The 9,015-nt window shown below is 38.3% G+C and overlaps 1 long non-coding RNA gene across 1 annotated transcript; it reads right to left on the reverse strand.

Moving 5' to 3' along the window:
* Window positions 1-672: 672 nt before the first annotated feature.
* LOC118390736 (uncharacterized) lies at window positions 673-5,894 on the reverse strand. Its single transcript, XR_004826988.2, has 4 exons — window positions 5,667-5,894; window positions 5,328-5,486; window positions 1,411-1,434; window positions 673-1,228 (listed from the first exon to the last, which is right to left on the reverse strand). It is a non-coding gene; the product is annotated as an uncharacterized LOC118390736 (long non-coding RNA).
* Window positions 5,895-9,015: the final 3,121 nt, after the last annotated feature.

Here is a 9,015-nt window from a genome sequence, read left to right on the forward strand (position 1 = left end):
GCTTGTCCTGTGTTGCTCTGTCTGCATGCTATGTCTTGCTTGTCCTGTGTTGCTCTGCGTGTGCTCACTGCTCATTGATTGTCTGTATTGTAATTGTTTTTAATAACCTGCCCAGGGACTGCGATTGAAAATTAGCCGGCTGGCTAAAACCGGCACTTTTACTGAAACGTTGATTAATGTGCACTGTCCCTGTAAAAATAAAATTAACTTCAACTCAATTAACAAGCAAAAATATGTTTTTCTTGAAATCAGTCTTTTTTAACCAGCAACATTGTATCCAACAAAATAAGCAAGTGAATATAATAAATACATAACAATCTGAAAAAAAAACAGAAATATATAAATTAAATGCTCTGTTGAGGCCACCGTGCTCATTTCCAATGAGCTATTTTAACATGAGCGGAGTTGGCTGGGAAAAGTCGATTTTGTATAAAACTTGAAGTGGTATTAGTATAATTAGTTTTCAAAGACCCTTCCTTTATTTGATGTGTGCATTTTATTTCCTAGATGCTTAGTTAGTGACTGCTTCCCGCTTTAACTTTACTAAACATATTATTATAACATGTTATCATAGCTACTGTACATACACTGACTGGAGTTAGGAGCCTGAATAGAAAGAAAAGTTTATGTGCAGAGAATGAAATAGAACCGTGCTGCATGCTTTAGTTACATTGAAATTCTTGCTTTATTTCTTAAAAATGTATGACAGTTAAAAACAAGTCGGGTTTCCTTTCAACTCCAGGCCTTTACCTTTCATACGTAAAAAAAAATCTTAGTGTTGATCTCTTTGTAGTGGATTTCAAACCTATGCTCACAAGGGATGAAAGAGATGTACTTTTCCTGGTGCCTTGTAAAGCATGCATAAATGTAGCCTTGATGAGCTGTTTCTGAAGCTCATTTGAGATGTCAGATCTTCTTGTTGAGGTGCTAGACAGTTGAAATGATCACATATTTATTCAGAAATTCACTCTTGAATTTAGGTAAGGGGTTTATAATTCTCAATAATTCTCAACAACACTATCCTTCAACAAATGAATGGACAACATATAGTGCCAAATCATACCACAAATCAACAACAACACAAAGCTGAAAAGCAGAGTGAGAGACACACTGAAAGTCTCCATGGCTCACTAAAGATGTATCTTGCTCTTATCTCCATTTCCATCTTGTATGGACAGATTATTCTCTCTTCTGCCAGTCTTCACTGACCCTCTGTCAAGCCCACACCCTGAGAAAAAAAGGGAAGTTAGCAAATCAATCCTAAAGAGATTCATTTCATCAACTGGCAGGTAGAGAAAGACCTGACACCCTGAATCCATCATCTGGGCAGAATCCTAATAAAGACAAATTCAGTCCTGAAGAAAGTCAACAGCAATTCAATTGTTTTATTTATCCAAATGATGTGCTTACCATTGTTTATCATTTAATTTCCTGCTGCTCACCATGATTGGGGTAAAATGGGAAAAAAAATATATGTTGTTAGCACAAAGTGACCTCCCAACATCACATACTGTATCTGTAATGGGTTGTGGCAGGGAAGTCAGATGCAGGAGAGTGAACTTGGAATAAACGTTGCAGTTTACTAAATACTATATAAAAGGGTACAAACCCCGTCGCACACCAGAACATGACTTGCACAAAACATACAACAAACAATCACCGACAAGGACATGAGAGGAAACAAAGGGTTAAATACACAACATGTCATTGATGGGATAGAAACCAGGTGTGATGGAAGACAAGACAAAACCAATGGAAAATGGATCAGCGATGGCTAGAAGGTCGGTGACGTCGACCGCCGAACACCGCCCGAACAAGAAGTCGTGACAGTATCATGGTGATACACACTGCCGTGCCAGGAATTAGAGGAAGTACGATAGGCATAAGATTCAGAAAATAATTTAATCTCCCATGATACATCAATGTTCACTCAACACTATTCACCCCAGGGTGACATTGACATTGACACTTTTGCACAAAGAAATACTGCATGTTACTTATTTTTTTATATCTTTTCTTTTATAATATCCTAAAATGGCATATATTTACATGTAAACTTTAGCATGAATTACTAATGCTTACATTAAAGCTATTGCATGAATATAAATTGTTGTATGGTTTCCCATATGCAGTATACAGTACATACTGAATCTACACAATTTAAAAATATATATATTAATTACCCCACAGATAGGGAGTGCTACTCAGTAGGGATTGGGGCATGGTCGTCTTTCATTGATAGTTCCCTTTTAAAAAATCTAATGGACAGAATGATGGATGCAAAACATGGCTTTGCTTAAAAGAAAGTGCCTTGTGCCTTTGGCACAGGACCATTGTCACTGGAGAAAATATGGACTTTCTTACTCCCGAGTTTCTCCCCAAATAAGCTCTGTGCATTGTAGTATGATCTATTGCCGTGGCCACCGTTTACCATGGCTGAATTATTTATGTTGATATTTACAACAGACCATCCTTTTATTACCAGACCATGTCAATAATTTCGCCTCAAGTGTGGTTGGTTCTGACTGCTTCCAGTCTGTCCATAGCAGCCTAGAAGGCATCAAAGTATTCTCATCCCTGGATGGACTTAAACAGTTCAATTAATTCCATTGTATCATTTTAGAGGTCTACTATGACTTATTGACCTACAGAAAAGACATACAGCTCCCATGAGCCTGAAATGTCACTGACTTCATATTTTTTAATGCTTGGTATTTCCCGCTTTCATGCTGTAGTTACAGTTTACTAATGGTTCTGGAGTAGCTGAGCTGGGATCATTTTGTCACCAATTTCCAGTTTGTCTGTACATCAGGCCAGACTAGCCTGAATGCTGAATGCTAAAGAGATACCAGTGTGTTTGGGGGTCTAATTTGAGCCACAGCACCTCTCCATGGCGATTTGAAATTTGCAATAATCTGAAGGAAAACAATTTCTAGACACATAGATTTGCACTGCTCAAAGTAATATATCACAGCTAGCTACTGTCCTTCACTTTATTATGTTACCCCTGTAATTGAAATGCTTTGCCTATTGATTAGATCAAGTTGAGTTAACAAAATGTATCATTAGTTAATGCTTAAATTTTAAATCAGAGGGGTCATCTTTTTTTTGTTTAAAAAGGTGATATTATTTTATTGTAACAACATTCTAGTGCTTTGGGATAAGAAAATATAGTCATATATTATTCCTAAGCATTTATTATTGAAATATTATTATTTCAATCACTTTGCCTGAAACTAGCCCTCACAAATCACTCTTGTACAGTATTATTTGGAGACCTGTTGCTAAGAAACAAAATGTGCAGCAGTGCATGCCAGAATACTTACTGCTGTCAAATCCAATGAGGCATACACTAGACTGACAGAGAGAAACCAGCCCACATACAGATCTTCATTTATATGACGATGATTATTATGGATGCCACATTTAAAACAAAATATAAATGGCATGTCCAAATAGATCAAATACAATACAATTGAGAGAAAAAACAAGATTGATATTTACTTTTAATCTCAAAGAATAGGACCACTGAACAATTTCAAGCTCTAGTCTAGATGTTTCTGTTAGAATCAAGACAGCTAGACAATGTGCCTTTCATCTGTCAATGACCATTCACAAAGAGAATCGGAAAACTGAAATCAAAAGTGACATTTTGACAAAACATTATTATAAACCTTGTATTGGGCTACATAAATGAAACATTGTAGGGTGTTGAAAATGAAATTCAATACAAAGCATTTTCTCATGAATATCAAATTGGAATCCATTTCTTAGCATTTGCATGATATTAAAGGGGGACTACAAAAGAATATGCCTATACCTCCCCAGGGTTGGTTGGGCAGATCAACCACTTTTATGAGAGGAGGAAAGTTGCACATTCACCCTGAAGTAAATACAAAGGGTGTATAATAAAATGCATCTACATTGTCTATTCTTTTTTGGTCTGTGTGTCTTCCACCCCTACTCTGAGACAAACCACTTTAGAGTCCATGAATACACATTTCAAATTGTTTCCAAAAATACTGATCATTACTAGTCTGGAAAGGCTCTATGATGTTGTAGGCAAGATGTGTCGATGATGAAGGGGGCTGTGCTGCTTTACTGACTGGTTCTCCTCTGTGTCTTTCTCACTCAAACATCCACATAAACATCCACACAGCCCCCGAGCGTCGCCCCGTTCCAATGCAACTGTTGGATTTTCAAATCCAAATAACTGGAGGTCTCAACCCCCAGATCCTTTTGTTGTTGTTGAGAGAACCAATCAAAGCTTAAGCCTCAACTTCTGTTTGAATACCACACTAACAGCAAATACTGCTCGCCTGTCCAGACCAGTGTGTCACAGCTCTCCCTCGCTGTGTACCACACGTGTTGTGTCAGCCAGGCTAGATCGTTACAAGTAAACAGAGAAGTAATGGTAAAGGTAAAAAAGCACACATTCTTTATAAGACTGAGAAATTACTGACCATGGGTTTCTATTTCTACATAAAAACTGAAAATCAAAGACATTTTTATTTCTACTGTATATTGATATACTTTTTGTTTTCTGTCTTATTTTTCGGAGGAAATGAACAGTGAGTTATGCTACATTCTTCCTCCCACCTCAAAAATGCATTGTGAGATTGGATTTCCAGCTCATTTAACAGGCAGAAAAAGTGCGAATGGCATTCTGGCTCTTGGACTGGGAGTAATTCAGACTGTAATGAGTAATCTGGGCCATGTCCTGCCCCGGGTAGTGGAATCACTGTGTGACTGAATACAGAGGTTAATTCAAGCACCTCTACAGGTGTTGGGGAAAGAGCTCAGAGCTCCACTGCCTCTGTAATACAGTAGTCCTTTCCTCAGATCAGAACACATCTGCTGTGAGATTGGATGCGGGGCTCTCTCTTTTAAATAAAGTGACAGGTGACCCAGTTTGCCCTTACAAAAAAAAAAACACATGTCAAATTTGCATTTCCACATGTGAAAATCACATTTTCAAATGTGAAATGGCTGTTTGCACATGTGAAACCATATTTTCTCATGTATTACATTTAGAGTTGTTCACACCACCTTATCACATGTGAGGGAAAAAAAACATGCTTTCACCTCATGTGAATTCCACTACTGATATGCAGTTTCCTATGTGAAAACATTTCTAATGTGGAATTGCAAGTTGTGAAATCTAATTTGGAGTTTCACATGTAAGAAACATTCGCATGTGAAAATGTAGATGTGGGGAAAAGGTGTTATTCTCCTCACATCTGAAAAGGTGGTGTTAACACGTTGCAGTAGCAATGTTTCCACGTATGCAATTGCAAATTCTGTATTGACATTCTGTAAAAGCCTACCTGAGTGTAATAATTCAACTCAATTAAAAATGATGAGCCATCCATTCGGAATGTTACTGCTGCAGGTGCACGCCTCTCTTCATATGTTCGTTAGTGACCGTTGGAAGAAGCCCAGTGAAAAGAACAGAGAAGCAAACGCTCCGTGTCTCCTTATTTATCCTGTTCAACATGTTCAAATTAGCGCTGTCAGTTATTCATCAGTTAATTGTTTGAAATTTTAGTGAAAGCGTTCAAAATCCACTGAAAACATACAAAATGCATCATATATAGAGCTAAAAACAACAATACGAAGTCAAAACAAATTGACTCTAAGGTCAAAGAAAGTGTTTATCAATTTACCTGATTTTGCCATTCGTTTGCCATTCGTTACTTTGGACAAAAAAAAATGAAATTACAGCTCAATCCTGCGATATTACACGATTACATTATTGAATTGTTTGACAGCCCAAATTGACTTTAAAATGTGAAAATGCACATGTGACGTGAGTCGGTCATGGTCGCTCATGGTCGCTCATGGTCATGTGATGAGGTAGCCTTGCCTGCGACGATGCCCCTCTTGGTCTAATGGTGAAGACGTTGGCTGAGACCTGGGTTCTAAATCCCGCCAGTTATAAGCAAATTTATATCATACGTAAAATGTTGGGAAACAACGTGTCTGAGTCATTTGAAAAAACGTACAGGTGAAAAATCCATGTGAAACGTTTTTTCACAGGTGTTCTTTCCACGTTTTATTTTTAAGGGCAGTGCCATGTCACTGTGCCTATAAAAAAAACAGAGGTCCAGCAGAGCTTGTCTGGCTTTTCAACAGTGTATGAGAGGTGAAACACACACAGGTCTCATGAAGCCATATTGATTTCCAATCAGCAGCAGTGTCCAGATGTGCGTGTTGAAGGAGAAGGACAGCGGGGGGCTTATTGAAGGTCTGGGGTTTAGGAGCTGGTCAACAGGTGTGCTGTTAGAATGACCTGCTGTGCTTGATAAAAGACAGTACGGGCTGTACCACAGGGTGTATGTGCTATTTCTATTCGGGAACAAATGAATCACAAGATGCAGGAGGGTATGGAAGAATGGCACATGGGTAGGTGGGAAAGCAGATGGAGATTATGAAAAAGTACTTGGCATTGGCTGAACAATACAAAAGAAAGGCAGCAGCAGGCAGTTCTGACAGCAGAACTAACAGTTACACTAAGGCATAGTGGCAAGGCACTGGGAGACAAGCCAGCAGCAGAGGAGGCCCCGGGATATTAGGACTGGGTGTCAAAAGTAGGAGGAATGGTAAGCTGAATTAATTACAGGCTTTCAAAGTTAGACTCTTCTTCTTTATGATGTATGCTGACTATCATTTAACATTATATGTAATTCAGCTGGCTTGCTGTCATGTTGATGTCACCCGTGGAAATGATATGAATTATACGTATGATAGGCAAAGCGATATACATAGAAACAATATACTGTTCCAACAAAACTTGGAAATCAAGTGATTATGTTAGCACTGCACATGCCATACCATTCTGCCACAAACAGTACCTTGGTTAGAGTAGGCCTACACAGAGCTGTGCACAATGGTTTCCTTCCCCCACATGGAATAAACAGCCTATTCGCCTTGGGACATTGTGATCGGGTCATATGTGAATGTAAATCTGTAAATCTGTAAACCACTACACAGGGCTTTGGCACCTATCATCATGCATCAGAACACTACTGTGAAGTGATATTAGACTGGGAGGTCATACCGATTTTGTGGACTGCATATAGCTCTTCTTACAGCAACCTAATGAGGTGCATAATTACAAATATAAACAATATTCATAAAAAATTGTGATTGTTGTTCATTTAGAGTGATTGGTGAGGTGATTTGGTCCAACAAGTAGGTCACTTTAGTCCTTTAGTCCACTGTTTTCTGTAGAAAACAGTGGTACTTACTGAAAGATAAGACAAATCATGACACACCCCATCATTAGCATTGTTAGTTGGTTTGTAAGACAGAATAGTCATCTTGCCATACGTAGAACATTGCTCTCTCACCAGACAGCAGTTAGTGCTGTAAGTGTGCAGGGTGTCATCTCTCATAACCTGACTGGCAGCCGTCAAGTGATGAAAAATGACTTGGAGACAGGCCAAGGTTTCCTCACCCCTCTATTGCTGGGCCTGACAGCGAGAATAGCAGCTATTATCATGTACTGTTCACAGGGTATTTAGTTGGCCAAATAGTCTCAGGGGCAACATTGTGTCTTCCTCGCAGACAGAGCTGATGCCATTTTGACTGGTTCACATATATAAACTGAGAACATAGTGGTAAAGGGGCAGTGCAGTAAAAAACAGTGTAGTTCTTCATTTTTTAAAAGGACTTTTTGGTTGAAATAACAGGTTGAAATAACACAATGAAATTGTGACAATGATGATAATGCCCTTTTTGTGTATGAGCTGTTTAAGAAAAAAAAAGGTGAGATGGAACTTTTAGCCCACATCACGAAGTCACGATGTGATCTGATTATAATAGACCAATGCCTTCTCATTTGGTTAAGGGGGTGGGCTCTGGACCATCCTATCAGCCAATCAGGGCTGTGTATATCTTCAAATTTCTTTCCTTACGCCAACACGATCAGACTGAGCATTTCAAGGGCCAAAGGAATCTCAGGGAAATAACTTATAAAAAATATTATTTTCACTTAATAAACACACATTGATCTATTAGACATATCGTGATGATTTAAAAATACAATTCACATCAGTGTAGTAAATCAAGAAATGTATCTAAACACAACTCTGTCTATTTTGTATGAATATCAACAGTTGTTACATGTACAATGAGAGATGTTATCTCTTCACCCATAATTTAAATCATTCTAAAACCACCAAAAGGCAACTCCAATTCAAATTTGGCTATTTCACACAATCTATTTTCTATTGCATAATTTCAGATGGAAGTTCACACTTTGATACACCATAGTTTCCAGCAATATCACAAGGGGAAGATAGTAATTAAATGAAGAAAATAAACAGAGACTATGTTTTGAGAAATCGATTACAAACTCCATTACAGAGTCAATATTGTGTTAATGTCAACAGAATTATCTCTGTGTACCATCTACACAGGGACAAGAAACAAGTCAACTTGAAAACATCACCTTTCTAACTTGTCTTAAGTCGTGTTTCATCAGCCCAGTCTCACCTGGGACTGAGATCACTTGAAAATCAAAGGCAAACACATTGAATGGAGGGATGCTGATCCTCCTCTGTGAGAGGCTGTTGTTGCTTTCCTTTCTTTTAGTTTTTGCTCTTTTCTTTCCTCTAATCAATTGATGCCAATCTCTGAGGGCCTCATTATTTCTTAATTATAGATAGGCTGGCTCTACGATTTGGGACCAGAGTTTTATGAGGGCTGTCATGCATCATGGCTCCCTTCTTCTCACAGAGCATTTAGAAGACAACAGTTCACCTTGGGATATTCTCTAGGAGGACAATGGCATGAATTTCACTCTTAAAATAAGGGAATCATATTCATCAGCACAAAGAAAAAACGATTTGACGCAGTGTCAGTGTATCACACAACGTTCGCTTTCAGATGATGCAGTAGCCCACAGTAGAAGATGTTCCTGATTGACAATGTACACAAACATAATACAGCTAACTACAATATTTTAACTCTGCATTATGCATCGTATGTAGTTTAGTCTGCTTAAATAGG

Source organism: Oncorhynchus keta, chromosome 11 (genome assembly GCF_023373465.1).
Source record: "Oncorhynchus keta strain PuntledgeMale-10-30-2019 chromosome 11, Oket_V2, whole genome shotgun sequence".
In the NCBI taxonomy this organism is placed as follows: Eukaryota; Metazoa; Chordata; class Actinopteri; order Salmoniformes; family Salmonidae; genus Oncorhynchus; species Oncorhynchus keta.